This window comes from Cydia splendana, chromosome 18, assembly GCF_910591565.1.
Source record: "Cydia splendana chromosome 18, ilCydSple1.2, whole genome shotgun sequence".
Lineage (NCBI taxonomy): Eukaryota > Metazoa > Arthropoda > Insecta > Lepidoptera > Tortricidae > Cydia > Cydia splendana.
In genome coordinates this window covers 4,145,364-4,164,652 of record NC_085977.1, presented here as the reverse complement: position 1 = coordinate 4,164,652, position 19,289 = coordinate 4,145,364, and the positions used below count along the sequence as shown (strand labels likewise).

Below are 19,289 nucleotides of genomic sequence, written 5' to 3'. Positions count from 1 at the left end.
TATTTGATTTAACGGATTATTTGATTTAACGAATTATTGAATTAACGAATTATTGAATTAACGAATTATTGAATTAACGAATTATTGAATTAACGAATTATTGAATTAACGAATTATTGAATTAACGAATTATTGAATTAACGAATTATTGAATTAACGAATTTTTGAATTAACGAATTTTTGAATTAACGAATTTTTGAATTAACGAATTATTGAATTAACGAATTATTGAATTAACGAATTATTGAATTAACGAATTATTGAATTAACGAATTATTGAATTAACGAATTATTGAATTAACGGATTATTGAATTAACGGATTATTGAATTAACGAATTATTGAATTAACGAATTAATGACTTAATGAATTATCGAGTTACTGAATTATCGAGTTACTGAATTATTGGGTTACTGAATTATTGAGTTGTTGATTTACTGAATCATTGAGTTGAATTATTTAATCATTGAAGAATTATTGAGGTTTTGAATTATTGAGTTATTGAATTATTTAGTCATTGAAGAATTATTGAGGTTTTGAATTATTGAGTTATTGAATTATTGAGTCATTGAATTATTGAGTCATTGAATTATCGAGTCATTGAATTATTGAGTCATTGAATTATTGAGTCATTGAATTATTGAGTTATTGAATTGTTGAGTTATTGCATTATTGATTTATTGAGTTATTGCATTATTGAGTTACTGAATTATTGACTTATTGAATTATTAAGTTATTGAATTATTGAGTTATTGAATTATCGAGTTATTGAGTTATTGAATTATTGAGTTATTGCATTATTGAGCCATTGAATTATTGAGTTATTGAATTATTGAGTTAATGAATTATTGAGTTAATGAATTATTGAGTTAATGAATTATTGAGTTAATGAATTATTGAGTTATTGAATTATAGAGTTATTGAATTATTGAGTTATTGAATTATTGAGTTATTGAATTATTGAGTTATTGAATTATTGAGTTATTGAATTAATGAGTTATTGAATTATTGAGTTATTGAATTGTTGAATCACTGAATTATTGAATTGTTGAATCACTGAATTATTGAATTGTTGAATCACTGAGTTATTGAATTGTTGAATCACTGAGTTATTGAATTGTTGAGTTATTGAATTATTGAGTTATTGAATTATTGAGTTATTGAATTATTGAGTTATTGAATTATTGAGTTATTGAATTATTGAGTTATTGCATTATTGAGTTATTGCATTATTGAGTTATTGAATTATTGAGTTATTGAATTATTGAGTTATTGAATTATTGAGTTATTGAATTATTGAGTTATTGAATTATTGAGTTATTGAATTATTGAGTTATTGAATTATTGAGTTATTGAATTATTGAGTTATTGAATTATTGAGTTGTTGAATTATTGAGTTATTGAATTATTGAGTTATTGAATTATTGAGTTATTGAATTATTGAGTTATTGAATTATTGAGTTATTGAATTATTGAGTTATTGAATTATTGAGTTATTGAATTATTGAGTTATTGAATTATTGAGTTATTGAATTATTGAGTTATTGAATTATTGAGTTATTGAATTATTGAGTTATTGAATTATTGAGTTATTGAATTATTGAGTTATTGAATTATTGAGTTATTGAATTAATGAGTTATTGAATTATTGAGTTATTGAATTGTTGAATCACTGAATTATTGAATTGTTGAATCACTGAATTATTGAATTGTTGAATCACTGAGTTATTGAATTGTTGAATCACTGAGATATTGAATTGTTGAATCACTGAATTATTGAATTCATAGGTTACTGCAGTTAAAGTTGGTTGAACCTGTTTGTACTTACGAGAACTTGATTTGGTTCGTAAGTTACTAGAACAGAACACCACAATTAAACCGAGATCAAGGAGGATTGATAGCCTCTTATTGATTATAGTAATATGTTTTCACTCAAACTTGAATAAAATAGGTTAGTTTATAATTATTTTTTGTATAACTTTGTACGTTATCAAATAATAGTAGATTACCAATGAGGGCATTTTTAGAACAAGTCAGATGGTACGGATAGGTAAAGCATAACAGGTTTTTGCAGTTCTATCGTTTATGTCTGCCATGCCATGTAATATTTAAAACGTATAATTTATTTTAATTCCTGAAAAGAAACATTACCGACGTGTAAAAAAAATATATTACTGATCTTTTTTCTACGGAAACAGACCTAGGTGCTATGTTTATTCCCGAACTGTGCGAATTGGTATTCTGTAATGTTGAAATTTAGGTTTATAGACTTCAGCTATTTAACACAACGTTTAGTGTATTATTAATATACTGTTCAAGTCTTTCATAAAACAATATGCATATTATAAAAATAAAATTAATGGTCTTGAAATCCCAACGCGTCTTGCAATTGATGAACTAAGTACTTTGTCAGCTTGGATAAATCCTAACAATCTAGAATATACGACCTTCTCTGAAAACATTGGGATTACAGGTTTTTAGTTACCAATTTGATGATTGAATTGATGCATTGATAATGGAAACATAATAGGTCAAGTTGAACACAATAAGGTCCCAGTTTTACACATGTTGTGCATATGAATATGCGAAGTTAATTATCGCTGTTATTCATCATAGTAATATTTTATAAATTATAGTCAGGGTTAAAGTTATTGAAAGGTTCTCAGGAAAAATGAATCCTGTCTCAAGAGTGAGGTTTATAATTGTTGATTTCTTGACATGATATTTGAAGAGATGTTTCAGTCACGAGAATTGAATTGGTTCGTGTACTGTTTAGAGATGTTTCAGTCACGAGAATTGAATTGGTTCGTGTACTGTCTACCTGCAAATAGAGATGATCAATACTTATGAAAATCGAATAATAAATGGCAATTATTGATCTGTTACCCTGAATTACTTAGTCAATGTTGGATATTTTTAGCAAGTTGAGCGCCGCACCTCTACCGGCGTCCCCCGCTTCGCGTGACACCAGGAGCCAGAAGCAAGTACAGTCAACAGGCGAGGCGATGACTGAGCCGTCTCCAGCAGGAGCCCGCCTCGCGCCGACAGAGTCCGGTGCGAGCCGTCTCCAGCAGGAGCCCGCCTCGCGCCGCCAGAGTCCGGTGCGAGCCGTCTCCAGCAGGAGCCCGCCTCGCGCCGCCAGAGTCCGGTGCGAGCCGTCTCTAGCAGGAGCCCGCCTCGCGCCGCCAGAGTCCGGTGCGAGCCGTCTCCAGCAGGAGTCCGCCTCGCGCCGCCAGAGTCCGGTGCGAGCCGTCTCCAGCAGGAGCCCGCCTCGCGCCGCCAGAGTCCGGTGCGAGCCGTCTCCAGCAGGAGCCCGCCTCGCGCCGCCAGAGTCCGGTGCGAGCCGTCTCCAGCAGGAGCCCGCCTCGCGCCGCCAGAGTCCGGTGCGAGCCGTCTCCAGCAGGAGCCCGCCTCGCGCCGCCAGAGTCCGGTGCGAGCCGTCTCCAGCAGGAGCCCGCCTCGCGCCGCCAGAGTCCGGTGCGAGCCGTCTCCAGCAGGAGCCCGCCTCGCGCCGCCAGAGTCCGGTGCGAGCCGTCTCCAGCAGGAGCCCGCCTCGCGCCGCCAGAGTCTGGTGCGCGTCTAGAGCACGGCGACCGCCGCTCCGCGCTCCCGTGCCCCGGCCGCGCCGCAGCCCGCCTCCGCGCTCTCGTGCCCCGGCCGCGCCGCAGCCCGCACGCGCTGACCTCCAGAGCCAGGGCCCTTCTCACCGCTTGACGGTCGTCCATTCTGATGACATCGGTGTCGGCCTCTGGTCGATGTCGAGTGGATGTCTCCGGCAGAAGAGTAACAATTTTAACCCTTCGTATGCCTTAGTTAAAATTTACTACTGAATTAATAACCTTGAAACTGTAAATTATAGTCCAAATTGTGTGGTACGTATACGGGACCAGGCATACGAAAGGTTATTTACACGATGTTTTTGAGATTTTGACGTGCTGATGACTGATTGAAACTGTTTTAAGTCACGAGAAATGATCGGTTCGCGTGCTGACACAATTAAGTAGTAGGTGCGAGAATAGAGCTGGTTCGTATCCTACACATTAACTCTGATCGCAAGAAATTGATCGGTTTGCGATTAGTGTATCCACTGTTAAGTATACGTAGTCTGTCGGCCAAGTGTAGGGTTTCCACCTGGCACGTGTATGAGGACATACACGGAGTCAGGATGGACGAGTGTAGGGTTTTTGGTATTTAGCATACCTACTTAATTCGTTTTTAAAGTTAAGGGTAGTTTGAAATTGAAGACTGTTATTGGTTGGGTATAAAAAGAAACTACACTCGGCCGACGGGCCTCAGTTGGTTGTTGAGTTGTGCTAGCAAACGGTTGTCATAAGATGAGATTATTGTGAATAAGACAAGAAAATAAATGGATAATATATTCAAGGGTGTTGTTATTTTACAACCGTTTCAATGTTTATTATTTTTATTAACGATGTTTCATGGTAGACTATAATTATTACATTAGTTTCACTGTAAAAATCAGAGTGTTTCATTGAAAACATGCACAAGTACACAATGAAACAAAACTCATTTTTCAAAAAAAGGCTTATAACACAGGAACTGTTACAGATAAGTAGAAACCAAGAATGCCATATGATAGCCAACGAAATTGTTTATCTTCATACGAAATGTCACACTCATAACTTTAAAAACACCAGAGATAGAAAGGCTTGAACTTTTAGTGTTTCATTGATCAACAAGTTACCCTACCTATTATCATCTTAGTGCAAAGTCTTGCTTCTGTATTCTACTGATGACGAGGTCGAGGACTTAAGAGTAACAACTTGTGTCATTCGGTCATAAAAAAGTTATGTTTGCAGTTACAAGGCGACGCGTTATGACCCTTGTAAGTTATGACATCATGTCACGGTTAGGTATGTTTGTAGGGTTAAGACACACAGAGTCGGCGCCGGATTGGTATTTTGATGGCATAAAGTAGGATCACACAAGCTTTCATGCCAAGTTCTAGTTAAGGTGGTGGTACTAGTGCTCGACATGCTAATGTCCAATAGATGACGACACCCTGCTGTCACCTCTATTGACAAATGACTTAAGTTTCAAGATGACATGTACTGATGGGACCGCGTCGAGCACCAGTACCACCATCTTATGGAGCTTTTAGAGATATGTATGCATTCTTACTGTCAAGTTTGTGCAAAGACTGCAAAGTTAGTGTAGTTAGTGTTTAAGCATTTCTAGACAACGGTGCCGCCCTCTCTTCGGGTCGTCATTATAATAGATTCAATTTGTTTCCCGAGATTTTGGTAGTTCCTATATAGACGGGGTCCTTAAGCAATTCATAGTTTCCTTATTGGTTAATCCGGAATTAACATGAATACACTAAACCAGTGTTGGCCGAAACGTTAATGCAATTGAAAATTCATGACTATTAACCAGTACAAGTTGAACCGTCAAATTGTAACCGTCCGTCACCGTTTACGGTTCAATTTGTAATGTTTAATGGTCAATTGCAATTAACGTTCGGCCAACACTGCACTAAATACTAATTGTTAGGTAGGCCGTAGGTTTGATAGGTAGGGGAGAAGTGGGATGAAGGAGCCAGGTTGTGAAAGAGCCACTTTGTATCTGGTAATTTCAGAGTGTATGAGTCAAATGTTTGTGTCAGGAAATCATTGTTGTTACTAAAAAAACAAAATTGACTCCTTCATGTCATGCCACTCTTCTCACTTACATAACTAGGTACTCTACTAGAATATTCAGAAAAAAAGAGGAAGGAGAAAATAACTGATGCAATCAAGTCGTTATAAAAAAAATTGATTTTATACTCCTTTAATTACTTTGGGTAAATAGTCTACAAGAGAGACGTCCTGTACATGACCCAAATATTGTTTAATCAGGTATGGTTTTATATAGGGATTGATTTTAGCATTGCTGTGGAATCCTGGCCATTCGCCAGCAACGCCATCTCCGTGTGCCCTAGTTCCCGCCACCAGCATAAACGACACGACGTATGACACATGGCACGCTGGGGATGACAAATGTGGTGTCACGCGTTTTCTGTTTTGCAATTTTGGCTGTCGAATGAGCTGTCAACGGTTTCTTGTCACGCTAGACCGGGCCGGGGCGGACCGGAGCTTCCGGCGCTTTGTTTTCTATGAGGTATCACGTGATCACCGATCAGCCGTCATAGAAATTGACATGTCGGACGCCTCGGCCCGGGCACGGTCCGGACTAGCGTGAAGTCATCCTTTAGATTGTTCATACACCCAAGAATATATGATCAAACGAGCTTCGCAAGCGAAGTTCGATCAATATTATATGACTCGCTTCATTGGAAGATATAATTAAGTTTACATTATTGTAGTTTATTTAATCTACTGGCAACATATTGCACGCTTATTTTTAGAGATTTTGAAAAATAAGTATTTCTATTGACTAAAAAACCTCCCCCACCCCAACCCATCTTGGTGGGGTCGCTAGAAGCAATCCTCATTTCTTTTAGAGATCTTTGGATACAAAACTTTGGTGACTGGGTTTACTGCATGGGAGGGAGGGTAATTATATCTTCCAATGAAGCGAGTCATATAATATTGATCGAACTTCGCTTGCGAAGCTCGTTTGATCATATATTAATATTTCCTCGCTTCATTGTTCGATATAATTAAGTTTACATTATTGTAGTTGTTTAGAGACAAAGTTTTGTCTATCGGGATGTATAATGGCAAAAACCTTTAAGTATTCATAACATGATTTATTAAATTTTGTCATTTATAATTAGCCAACAGTAAATTACAATTATCTGTTAAGATCTAAAATCAGTCTTGTATGTTTATAATTAATTAAAGATTACACACTGATCTTGCAAATACAGTTTCGTCAATCACTTGACGATTATAGAACCTGGCGAAGGTTAGAGATGTGGAAGACCAACCGGCCGTCTTTCTAATGAGATCAATATTCACTCCCTTTAATGCAGCTGTAGATGTGGCAGCATGTCGAGTGCTGTGAGCACTGAATATTGTCACATCTATGCCGCTCTCTGCCAGAACTTTCTTTATCCACCTGCTTATTGACTGTGCTGTCGCGTCTCTGTAGGGACGCTTCACAGTTATTAAGAGGCGTTCAGAGTTCTGGGGTCTTCTAGTACTTGTTACAGAGAGATATTCCCTGAGGACGGAGGCCGCACAAATTTCTGGTCTTTCCTCAAAGAATGGGAGAAACAATATTGGTTGCTCCCTACCTATAGCTGAGGTCTTAATTATATCCGTTATAATTATTTTTACCCCATTGTGGCAAAATTGAATATTTTGCCATTTAATCAGTGAGAAAGTTTGCACGCGATGAGCTGTGCATAGCGCCAACAAAACGACTAGTTTCTTAGTAATTTGCTCTAAAGAAATAGTCGAGTTTGGGTACCATTGAGCAATATGATCCAACACTAATTTGGGATCCCAAGTGTGTGTATATTTTGGCAAATTTGGTCTTAATTTATATACACCCTTGAGTAATCTTTTTATGTGTTCATCCTTTCCGATGTTATCTCCGAGGAAAATAGATAGTGCTGATCTGTGGCTGTTAATAGAACCGTAGGACGCTCCCTTATTAAACTGATCAGTTAAAAAATCAATAATTAAAAAGATTGACTTGTCAAATACGTCTTTACCAAGATTTGAGCAAAACGCCCACCACAATTTTAGTGTTACATTATATTGCTGCATGGTATTTTTGGACAGGGATGCTAACATTAAATCCCAAGAAGTCTCTGGTATGCCGCGTCTCCGGTAGGCTAGCCGGAGAGCACTGCTGCACCCAGGATAAGTCGCCTGTGGAACGGGCTCCTTGTCCTGTAATCAGAGCAGACTTTATGTTCCTCAGGGCTCATATATATTATGTCAGATTGTAATAACGACAATAACAGGGGGTACCACGGTTGAGACGGCCAAACAGGGAAAATAAGAATTCCAGAGGCTTTGTCATGGATTATCTTTTGTAAACATTTCAATATGACCGAAAAGGGAGGAAACATATAAAAGAAACTATGACTCCAACATAAAGTGAAAGCATCTATGGCAATCGCATCTGGGTCCTTTCCCCATGACACATAATTATGGCATTTTGCATTGGCGCGAGATGCGAAAAGGTCAATTTCTGGATATCCAAATATTTTTATTATGCGCTGAAACGCTTCCTCGGACAATTCCCATTCTGTGTCGAGATTTATTTTCCGTGATTCTCGATCAGCCTCGGTATTGTCTTTCGTGTTTATATACGAAGCGAAAATCCATAAATTTCGCTCCTCGCACCACTGCCAAATTTGCCTCGAAAGGTCGTTCAGGTGAGGGAACTGAACGCCACCCATGCGATTGACATAGCTGATAGCCGTCGTATTATCTATACGCAGTAATATAGAACAATCACGACTATCATGTGCGAAATATTTTAAAGCCAGAAAAACAGCCAAAAGTTCGAGCTGATTTATGTGGAAAGATCTTTCTTCCGATCTCCATGCTCCGTGCGCTCGGAGATTATTCGAGAACGCTCCCCAACCGGTCCGAGATGCATCAGAAAATATCTCGAGTGAATAGGTGATAGGTAGCAAAGAGTGTGAGCATGAAGATATCTTATCTTTCCACCAAGTCAGATCTTTTAGAATAATTTTTGGTAATTTTATTTTATTGTTATAGTTTCCATCACGTTGTAAAGTTAGAAATTTCTGTCTTTCTAATATTCTCGTGTAAAGCCACCCATACTTGGCCGCAGGGCAAGCCGCGATAAGAACTCCTATGAGTTGTGAAAATTCCCTAATTGTACAAGAAGGGAGTGACGAAAACTTTTTAACAAGGGCTGTGATTTTTTCGCGTTTTTCGGTGGGTAAAGATAGTGTCATATCCACTGAATTAAACATGAAGCCTAGGTAACGGCAGGTTTGCTGGGGTTCCAGACTACTCTTTTGATAATTTATCACAAAACCCAGACATTCTAATAGTTTAATGGTTTGTTTAACATTACACAAGCATTCATCATAACTATCCCCAATGCATAAGATGTCATCCAAGAAAAACACAGATTTATGGCCTTGACCTCTTAGATAGGTAACAACCTCTCTCATAACTTTTGTGAAGGTTCTCGGAGCCAAAGAAAGCCCATACGGCAAAGCCGTGAACTCATAGGTTAGTAAATCTGAGTTTTCATTTTCAAAATGGAAGCGCAGATATTTTCGGCAATGAGCCGCCATTGGAATCAACAAGTATGCTTCTTTTAAATCTACCGTGGCCATATAGCCGCGATATGGGATCAATTTTGCAGCTGTTCGGTGATCTTCCATTTTAAAATGATCCTTGGGTACAAATTTATTCAATTTCTCTAAATTAAGAATAAAGCGTTTGCCTCCATTAGATTTTGGGGCTAAAAAAGTTCTAGAAATAAATTGGTCTCGTTGTTCAGCGCAAGGTGTAACAGCACCTAACTGCAGTAAATTTTGAATAGCCACCATCATGTCGGCTTTTTCTGAGGCAGACCAATTTATTTTGGGAGCAAAATCTTGAATGACTTGTCTTTCAAAGGGGATAGAGTAACCCTCTTTCAGCCAGTTCAAAATAACCTCATTTGAAGTTATTTTGCACCAGCAATCATAAAAGAACCTTATTCGTCCTGCATGAGGTACCTGGCTCATTGCTGAGGGGCAGCACGAGTCTTGCCCTGGCCCACCGGCTTGGCTTGTGGATTCGGAGCTGGTTTGCGGCCCGCTGTAGCTTTCCTCTGTCCTCCCCGCCCCCCCCTGTTTGACTGGTACCGTGTAGGTCCTGCCCAGTTTCCCTGAAACTGGTATTGATTGCGTGGGACATTAGGAGTCGAGCTTGAGGAGGCTGGTGTATTCTTAATGGCAGGTACAGTTTTCTTGATCTGCAATCCCTGTTTTTCAATAGCTTTTGAGGCTTTGATTTTCTCTGGAAGCTTGCTTCCGAATAGCAGCTCATCCCTTTCCTCGTCTTGGATGATATTCAGGAAAGGTTTGGCTAGCCCTGGGGTTATCAATTTTATGAGGATTGCTTCTAGCGACCCCACCAAGATGGGTTGGGGTGGGGGAGGTTTTTTAGTCAATAGAAATACTTATTTTTCAAAATCTCTAAAAATAAGCGTGCAATATGTTGCCAGTAGATTAAATAAACTACAATAATGTAAACTTAATTATATCGAGCAATGAAGCGAGGAAATATTAACCTAAATGGTCGTACACTGTGCCGATTCATAGACATATCACACAGATTTTGGCTCTAATGTATCTTCTCTGTACTTACTTATCTAACAGTTTGTGAAATAAATGGCTCCAATTTTGGTACAGCCCTAAGCTTTCTCGGTTACAAATTTAGGTTACCCATTAATTTTACCGACTCAAATGAGTCTCTTTATATATGTAAGTATAGAAATTATAGAAGAGACAACTTTGCTTTTTAAGCGTGTGTCCTATGAGTCGATAGATCCGACATCGCATTACGAGCTGCCTTAATGCGTAGGTAACGCGCATGTGACTCTGCCAGGGTTACAGATCTCAAGGTACCATTGTTTATCACTTATCAGTAATCAAGACACAAAAGGAATAAAAATACTAGTCAGTGATTGGTGCACAAATGTTAAATAAGTATGTCGCATTGTTGAAACGAAGTAAGACTTGGGTATGTACCTCTGAACTACTGAAGATACTTATTAGAACGGCATGTTCTTTGTACTTAAGGGGATATACTTACCTACCTCAGAAGTAAGTTTGTCTCCAACGTTTATAGTATATAGGTATTAGGTAGTTTACCTTTGCCTAGTATAAAAAACCTATAATATAATATTTAGATATGTAAGTATCTACTTCCCAAAATGCAAACCGAACACGTCGAACACGTACTTACCTACACTAAACGTAATAACGTATCTTCCAAAATAAACACGCTGTCTGAGATTATACCACAATAGTCAGATCGACCTATATCTGAATGTAAATTAGCCGAATTAGAAACACTATGTAATGTTTATAAATACATGACGGCCATCTGCATAAGATACTTGTTAATTATGGGCAATTAAAACATTATGCCATTCAAATGAGGCTCAGTTAATAAAAGACTAGGTGATATAAATTAATGCCTAGGTAATCTAAGCCGCATCCTGTATGTAATGGTAGGTTAATAGGAAAGTGTATGTGCTCTCTACGTCTTAGTAGTACCTATTTAAATTTTAAATAGCTCATACTCATAGAAATGCACTCCACGAATTCGATTTCTATGTGTTTTCGATTTCCCCACATCACCATGTTTAACCTCAATACCCCATTCGTAAACAAACACAAAAATAACAGTTCACAAACTTCGTGCTTCTGTCTGAGAGTTATTCCCTTTAGCAAACTACTTCCTACTTAAAGCATTTTCCTAATACGTCTTTATGTCTTGTAGCTTAGAGTTTTATTTAAAATATCTGCCAGCATGGGATATGATCTTGTCGGAATCACTGTTGTGTTCGTCTCATAATCTAACTAGCCGGCATGACGTAATGGTTTGATATTCGGTTTTTTATAGGTCCGCGCGCCGCTGCGCGTAAAACATTGTTCACCATGTTATTAGAAAACCGGCCAAGTGCGAGTCGGACTCGCACACGAAGGGTTGGGTTCCGTACCATTATCTATACAAGTACTGACCCCGCCGACGTTGCTTAACTTCGGTCAAAAATCACGTTTGTTGTATGGGAGCCCCACTTAAATCTTTATTTTATTCTGTTTTTAGTATTTGTTGTTATAGCGGCAACAGAAATACATCATCTGTGAAAATTTCAGCTGTCTAGCTATCACAGATCACGAGATACAGCCTGCTGACAGACGGACGGACGGACAGCGGAGTCTTAGTAATAGGGTCCCGTTTTACCCTTTGGGTACGGAACCCTAAAAACGTTGTAACTTTATATGGTTTCCATAAAACGATGCGGCATTTTAAAGTTCCCGACAGCAACAATGATGCATTTATTGCATTTTAATAACCACAACTCAATGAATTACTACCAACTAACTGCTGTGTAATGAGAAAAATAATGAGCTTTTTTATACGCTTTTATAATGTTACCTACATTGTTAAGATGGGACATACCTTTGAATTACTTAGGTAGGTATATTTTTTGCGGTATTCTCGACTTCCTTCGTTCATTCAGTAAGCATAGCAAATTGAGTAACGTGACTGAAAATAAATAACTTAATCCATATAATAATTAGGTTAAGTTTGTTGTTTAGATGGTACAGGAATTATAATTAGGCTTGTTTTTTAGGTACTTAATGACCCCCTAAGCGTTTTGCCCTCCTCCCAACCTTCGCCTCAAAACAGCTTTAGTTGGAACGTTTTTAGGGCAAGGAATTTAAGTAGGTCAGACTGGCTGCCGAAATTGATTTCTCTCAGCGAAAGGGGATGCTATTTAAGATTCTAATGGAATAGGTACATCCTCAGCTACACCTACAGTTCTTCTTCGATTTATGAATTAGGTGCTCTTGTGGAGAGGAAGAAAATTATTCTTTAAATAGTTTATTCCACGTATTTTTTCACATTACCTATTTCAAATTTTAAAATGTTCATAGCCGCAAAATACATGCTAAATAACTGTACGTATACTTATTATCAGACATCGTACATTTTATAGCATTTTTGGTGCAGCGGACGTGTTTAACGGAATTGGTATAGAAAATTCCCACTGAAATGGTAAATTAAGGTTAACATTAACGTAATTAACGCTAATTAATCATTAGGGTTGAAATTGTTTATACCACTTCCGTTAACACCACTCCGCTACACCGAAAATGCTATAAAATTTACGATGTCTGCTTATTGTACATTTTTTTTTGACAAAACACGCGGGTAATTATGCAACATTTTTCCTGAAACTGTTGTTATCAAATAATAATTATTCCGATCTCCCGAAGCAGGAATATTCGATTGCGTCTAGTAATAGTACATTATTGTCGAGGCTCGGAAGTAGCTACTTGCAGGCTGAGGATTCGTTTTAAACGGACGACCTTGGGAGTCCGTTTAATTGAATCCGAAGCCAGCAAGTAGCCTTCCAGCCGAGTCATATATAGTGCTTTTCTCAAAAATGGTGCAAGAAATATAAATATCATAGAAATATTTTACAAAAGCAACTTTCTTACGTATATATTTTCACAGAAAAAAGTAGAAACAATTGAAAAATTAGCTTTGCCGCCTTTTTATTTTTTTAATAAAAAAATAGAAGTGTATTTTTCTGCCGAAAATACGCCAACCTATTTGAGACAGCTAAATAGTCGCGGTACTAATCATCTGTTTGGCTGTTTAATGGGCCTGTGCCTTCATTTGATATGGCCATTTCAACTTTTAAAAAGTTTGGAACTCGACAAATAATGGAATTTGTATGCAACATTGCAGTCCCAAAATCGAGACTGCAATGTTTTTAACTATTTAATTTTTGACTGACCATAAACTACGCGCTTCGCAACCTATTTTTTAAACGGCAAAGTCGACTTTGCCGTCCTTTTTTGAGAAAAAAGACTTAACTCTTGCCATTGCATGAAAATGAATATCCTCCAAAGGACGACTTACGTTAGACCGGGCCGTGTCCAGGCCGGAGATGCCGGCGCATCGTTTTCTATGGAAAGCATCACGTGATCGCCTGTCATGTCATAGAAAAGTAAGCGCCGGAAGCTCCGGCCCGGACACGGCCCGGTCTAACGTGAGTCATCCTTAAACACCTAAGTAGTAGAAATGTTATTAGTCAACTAAATATTCCTTTACGTAGGTACTTTCGCACGTCACGGTATCGTAACCTACTGATCACATAAGATTACAAGAATTAAATATGTATGATGTAACGCAGAATCAAGCAATAATGATATCTAAGGCATTTTCGGCGCTTCGTAAATATTTTCTAGGGAAGCCGGACCCAAATGTGGATGTACCAAAACTAGGCAAGTCGGTGAGAATCGAGTTCTATGTGGAATTGATAATAGGTACATTAGTTATTTATAAGTTTCTTTTCTTTGTACCTACACTCCCCTTCTTAAACCCTGCTCGCGTTCGTAAACCCCTCTTTTTAGGGTTCCGCAGCCAAAATGACGAAAATTGTTGCTTATTAGTTTTATTATTGATAAAATTAATGATTTTGTTAAGAAAGAAAGGCTCCTAATAAGAGCTAACCATGAAAACTTGATTCGGGCAGAAAACACATACCTAAATAGTTGGTATAAACCCTCGGGGATTTGACACGAGTAAGAAAATAAGTGCATCTACATAAACCTATTGTGTTAAGAGTTAGACCAAGAAAAGTCTGCAGCGATTTTGATAGCCCACGCAGTGCCAGTGTTATACGTCATAATTTCATAGAAGTTTGACGTTTAAAATAACACTTGCACTGCGTGAGCTATCAAAATCGCTGCAGACTTTTCTTGGTCTAACTCTATTAAGTCAGTAAGTACAAGTATTCTAAGTACAAGTAGGTAAGCTAAGCTTACAAGCATGGTGTCGAGACAAGGTCAAGGATACGCCAAGGATAGCTATGACTTCACGGTCCGTGACTCTTAACATTTATACTCTCGGTTTATACTACACTGAAGCTCTTGACTATATTCATTAATAATAGCTTTATTACTTTATTTTGCCCTTGATATAAATGCAGTTTTGCACAGTAGTATTAATGAAAGCTCTTGGAAAAATTGCAAGTTTTTTACAAAAAAATTATACTGTACCAACCTCACTGCAATCCTTTTAAATATCATGCAGTCCACACCGACAACAATTCACATTCTAATTGATAAAATTCGGTCACAATTCGGAAAAATTCGCGAGTAGGATCGATACACGTCTTTCTTTTCACGCATACCGCGTAGACTAACTTTGGACGAATAGAATAGCGATATGATACGTAATATCATCGTATACAGAGCGTTTAACTCGAGTTAACTAGTATAACAGTGACCCTAAGATCCTTAACAATCAAACTTAATTTAAGATCACGCTTACGCTGGTTTTTATCAGACTTTCGCACTCGTGATGCGATATATACAGATGCAAGAGAGAGATACAACGAAAACATACAATTGTGAAACTGTGTAGCGGAAAAAGACAGCTATGTATGTGGAAGTTCGGCCATTTGTTTACGTGATTCAACCACATGATGTCATGGTAACACAGCCATGCTATATTTTATTTCGATTCGGTTTTGGTGGGTATAATGGGTCTGATGTACACCAAATGTTGCGTTTATTTATAGGTAGGTACTCGTATATTTACAGCCTAGACACAGCATCAGCATTATAGACAGTATATACTGTATATACGTAATTCCTTATGAACCAATATTTGCGAGCTCTTATTTTCTTAGCAACACAGACGATTTTACAAGTCCTGTCCAGTGTCCACTTTGACCAGCACATGTATGTATGTTTTATTTTTAACCCAGTCCCTTAATCGTAGATTGAGTTGAATTGATAAGTGGAGAGCCACACTCGTGCGCGAATCGTGACGCGAAGCCGCGAACGCAAGTGTGGAGCGGGCTATATGTTCAGGATAGTTCAGGATCCGACCAGAATTCTTAAGAGCCAACGGGATTGGTCATTTCTCCATACAAACGTACTCCTCGTTTTCCTCCGTGGTTTTTGAAGCTAGAGCAATGATTTTTTCAACACAGATTAATATTGTCAATATCTGTGTCGGACCGTTTTGCTTTTTTTAATATTTTTGTTTTTTAAGGCGCTAGAGCCCTTCAAAAATGGCCAAAATGGCCTAATTTACTATGCCGCAATGAGAGGCGTGGCATTCAAAACTGATATCAATTAGCCAAAAAAGCAAAACGGTCTGACACAGATAATTTTATAATCATTTAGATTTCCAAATTTGGTTACGATTGGTTAAGTTTTGGAGGAGGAAACAGAGGAGTACGAAACCCCGATTTTTGAGATTTTTACGCAGGATTTTTCGCCTTGTCCTTATCGGATCGCACTACTTTTAGGTGCCGCTTCCGTTAGCGAGACGGGTATATTTACCTAAAATATTTAAAACTCAGCTCCTGTTTCGTCTTAATTTATATTATTAACGGCCGGCGGGTATCTAGGTACCAGTGCGCGGTGCGCATGAATATTGTAGTATAAGAGGCAAAAAGGTAGACAAAAAATCATATTCACATCCTAAAAATAAACTTTTGTTAAAAAATATTTTTAAACTTACAGATTTACCACATTGTAGATACTCGTCTTTCTTCATAATCTTCATTCATGTCCCTATGTAATATTTAGGTAAGTAGGTAGGTACTATCGCCCACACTCTTCTGTCCATCAGTGGACCTTATGCATTTTGTAATAAGGTCCACCGATGAATAGTTAAGAGTGTTGCTGTTTCCTCCTCCATCCTCCTTCCTCATCAAGAAGAATCAAACGAGTCTAAGCAAAATGGGGTTGTGTTGTTTTATTTAAGAATGATGTGTACTTACCTAATTTCGCTTTCGGCCACCTGCCGGGTGCATCATCAGTATGTATACATCGTAAATTGTATAGCATTTTTGGTGCAGCGGAATGGTGTTAACGGAATCTGTATAGATAATTCCTACTGAAATGGTAAATTAAGGTTAATATTAACGTAATTATAAGATGGGAAAGTTTACCGACTGGAAGAAGATCGCCAGGCACCGCGACAACTGGAGGAAGATTGTGGAGGAGGCCAAGACCCACAAAGGGTTGTAGCGCCACCGGAAGTAAGAAGTAAGTAATTAACGTAATTATATAACACTAATTAATCATTAGTGTTGAAATTGTTTATACCAATTCCGTTAACACCACTCCGCTGCACCGAAAATGCTATAAAATTTACGATATCTGATCATCAGAACAGCTTTATGATGATGGTGCCATTATTATTGCATTGCCACTTTAAAGCTTCATGGGTTGGTAAGGTATGCTAAAAATGCTTGAATGCTTTCAAGTTAAAAAAGTTTCAAACATAAACCTGATAGTGGGTCAAACTTTTGACTATTAAAATATTGTAAAATTTTTATTATCCAAAATACAGTCAGCAGCAGAAGTAGATAAGTGGATAATTGACAATGATATTGACTTTGACACATTGACTTTACTGTTAAGAAAAGAAGAGCTTATGTAGATCATATTTAGCACCTAATAGGTACTTCTACACAAGATGATAATCATTGATAGAAAAAGCTAATGGAAACTGATGATAGAATGATGGATGGAAATTATATCTTGACGTTTGTTGTCTTCTTGATGGCTACGCCTCTGGTGATGATTGTAGAACTGAGTTTGGAGTTGCTAGTTATTTAAAACATTGCTTGTGAATCTCGTACAGGAGCTTACTGCTTTGTGCACGAAAACAGATAAGGAACGGGGAACAATTGACACGTCGATTTTTATACATTCGCAATTTGAATCTGTAACTGTCAATTTGTTTTGATGTTACACACTCTTTAATAATGCCAAAGACATATGTAACTTCGTATAAGACGAATAAAGTCTAAGGAAAAAACGTGTCTCGGAATTGAAGCAAAAGTCATTCTCGAATAGATGGCGCACACACCTTTAGCCTATCCTCGGCTAGATGGCGTGACGACACCGTTTCATATTTAACAATTTTAACACATAGATATCAGTGAATGAACATGGATCAAAATGATATAAAAATAATAAAATCATTTATCCATATATATACATTTTTTGATAACTTTATACGTTTTCATTTTGAGTTTTAGTCGTGTGTCGATAGATGGCAGTAAATTTACAGTGACTACATAATTTACAATGACAGTAGGACCCCTCTATACTATCTATTCTTTTTGATAATGCTGTACACCTCTTTCCCTTTGCACGGGTATTAATTCCACATAGACAGACTGACACCACTCTTTATGACTCTAATAATATAATAGTATATTAATAATATATTATGACTCTAATAAAGTAAATGACGCAAGTTGTTGTATGGAGACCCATGCATTAATTTCTGTCGATGAAATTTTGCTTGGTTATTGGTATGAGCCGAAACTAACACATAAATATCCAAAAAAAAAACACTCCTAAGTTAGGTAAAAATACAAATCTGTTTATATATTCCAAAATTATTTTACCAAATAAGTTATTTGTATCAGTATGTAATACTAGAAAAAAATCTAAAACTTTTGTCTAACATGAGAATATTTTTTTATGATAATTCCTTTTTTTGTCGCTCATTTTCATCGGAAAATTGCTCTGTCATTTTTTTCTTCTTATATTATCTTAGAATATAATTTGGCGTAGTGGGTAAGAAAAAAAAAATGCATACCCAAATTTATGTATTTTAGAACTATTAAAAACTGAGAGTGGAAAATTTCTCAGCCTGATTTCTTTTTAAATATGTACTAAGTAGTCACGTATACACTTAAATCCAAAATATCCAAAAGAAATCATATCTTGTACACCCCGCTCCCTACACACTACTGCTCCCGATATGTTTAGTTTTTAATACGCTCTTTATTTTTTGGATGTTTTTATAGTTGAATAGAAAGACAACTGTGAACTTAATTCAGTAAATAAAATGGATAGATAAATTTTCCACAGCGAGTAAAAAGGCAATTTCTGAAAATAGTACAGTTACATGGTAATTTTTTTAGATTTTCATTTTGTAGGTATAGAACTGCAATAAAATGGCATTCCAGTGAAAAAATTAGACGGAGCAATTTTCCGGTCCAAGACACGCCAAAAAATTATATTTTATTAATATTGGTATTTCTGCTGGGATATTTTTTTTGATATTTCATATACTGTTGCAATACGTTACATGAATATGTCCGGTGAAGAAAGTTTGAACGGAGCATTTTTCCGTAAAATGATATTAACGATTTAAGACTTTAGGTATTTACTTCTAAATAAATCTTTATTTACATACAATATATATACAGTGGTACTACTAAACGAAATTAATAACTAGCTTAAATCTAAAATAGGCCTTTGAGGCATTGTACCAAGGATGCTGGCGGCATTTCCTCGCTGTATCGCAATGCTGATACGTTGTGCGAGGTGGCCGCCAGCTCTTCGGTCACCAGTTACGTCAACCAGACGCTTCGCGATTTCTGCGAACAACTTATGCGCGCTGGGACCCCATGGACCTAGAGTTTACTTTATTTCTATTATTATTATTCTTTGGAAATTCATACACTACTTTTTATTTATTGATACTTTATCATACTGTAAAGTTTTTTCTGGCTGAGGAATTACTGCGGGGTCCACTACCTTTATTTACTATAAGCCCAAACTCAGTGAGGTTGCGTGCTTGCGTGTAAAAATGAAACATCTTTGTT

The 19,289-nt window shown here is 37.3% G+C and overlaps 1 protein-coding gene across 1 annotated transcript in view; it reads right to left on the bottom strand.

The window, feature by feature from the left end:
- The window catches only part of LOC134799310 (uncharacterized), a 33,645-nt gene extending 18,788 nt beyond the window's left edge, over positions 1 to 14,857 (bottom strand). Inside the window, exon 1 of the mRNA XM_063771691.1 lies at positions 14,702 to 14,857. The gene's annotated coding sequence lies outside the window, so the exon portion shown is untranslated. The remainder of the gene's footprint in view (positions 1 to 14,701) is intronic.
- Positions 14,858 to 19,289: the final 4,432 nt, after the last annotated feature.